The sequence below is a fragment of the Sapajus apella genome, unplaced genomic scaffold, assembly GCF_009761245.1.
Source record: "Sapajus apella isolate SASKATOON/1434 unplaced genomic scaffold, GSC_monkey_1.0 scaffold161, whole genome shotgun sequence".
NCBI classification, from domain to species: domain Eukaryota; kingdom Metazoa; phylum Chordata; class Mammalia; order Primates; family Cebidae; genus Sapajus; species Sapajus apella.
The window spans coordinates 112079-113653 of record NW_022437101.1 but is presented as its reverse complement, the minus strand read 5'-3'; positions in this window follow the sequence as shown (position 1 = coordinate 113653).

Genomic DNA, 1575 nt, shown 5'->3' with positions numbered 1-1575 from the left:
GAGTGATGTGGTGTGAACACTGGGGTGAGTGATGTGGTGTGAACACTGGGATGAGTGATGTGGTGCATGTACATTGGGGTAAGTGATGTGGTGTGAACCCTGGGGTGAGTGATGTGGTATGCACACTGGGGTAAGCGATGTGGTGTAAACACTGGGGTGAGCGATGTGGTGTGTGCACGTTGGGGTGAGTTTTGTGGTGTGTGTACTGGGATGAGTGATGTGGTGTGTGCACGCTGGGGTGAGTGGCGTGCTCGTGTAAGGGCTTCTGTGTGTGAGGGCATGGGGCACCTGTTTGTAGGGGTTTGCAAATCAAAGATGACACTTACTTCCCTGCCTTCCTCCACCTCTCCATATGTCAGGAGAGGCAGACCCTGAATTACCCTAAAAGACAACCCTAAGCACTCCCCTCCTCTCCAGCCTAACACTACCTTCTTATTCTCTGCCTCCAGGGGTGCTGCCCTGCGGACCCCACTCCCCGCCCCACAGCGCCAACCAGACTTCTGGTGGCCTAGCTACTGCGCTGCCACCCTACCCGCCTCCTGATGCTCCGGTTGGACCTCTCGGGCTCTGAGGGCCACAGCCCTCTTCCTGCAGGGTCCTTATGGGCCTGGCACTGAGAGCTGCTGACATCTTGTCTTGAGTCCCCTGGGGACAAGGCCTGTGTGGCTCTCACCTTGGTCACTCCCAGAGGGCAAACATGATTGGTACCCATGTGCAGTGACAGAGCATGCAAGGAAACACCCACGGCATGTTTCCCGGCCTCCATGTCACTGGGTTATTCTTCTGGTCACATTTCCTCTGCCTGATGACCACCAGTTCAAGACTGCATTTGTCATGTTTCCTGAAGCATTTCCCTTGCATTCCATCAGGATGGCAATCTTATCACTGTCACATGGATGAAGAAGTATAAGTCCAGCAAAGCCAGGGGCCTATCCTTACCCATACACTGACTTAGCAGGATGGCCAGGCTGTCCTCTGCCCCTCATTGTGCCCTGACCTCTGTGCCATAGTGAGGGGAGAGAGGCTCAGGAATGCCATGTGGAAAGCAGCAGCCAGGTGCATGGAGAGACAGAGGCAGCGAGACAATGGGAATTCAGAGAGGCTGCCAGGAGCACCTCTAAGTACCGGCCCTGGCCCAGAGCTGCCTTCAGTGGCTCTAAATAACCAGCAGATGAGTAGGAGTCTTCGTCCTGCATTTCACAAACACAGAGAAGACAGAAGCATGTAAGGCCCTCACGCTTTGCTAGAGCCACAAGCCAAGCCAGCAACTGCTGGAGCCAGAATGTGAGCTCCAGTTTGTGACACCAAGCCCAGATTCTCTTTACTGTATGGAGTCCTGGTGCTTTCTTCAGTGCCAAGATCAAAGTCACACTGGCAGGAAAAATCAAAACAAGGGCATAAATAAGATAAAATAAATAATCTATGCTCTCCTGGGCAAATTCTGCTCTACCAGGGTGCTGCCCTGTCTTGGGCCCTGCCCTTCCTGGACTCTCCCCTCCCTAAACTCCCCCACCCTGGACTTTCCCAGCCCTGGGCTCCACCCTCCCTGGACTCTCCCCTCCCTGGGCTCCACCC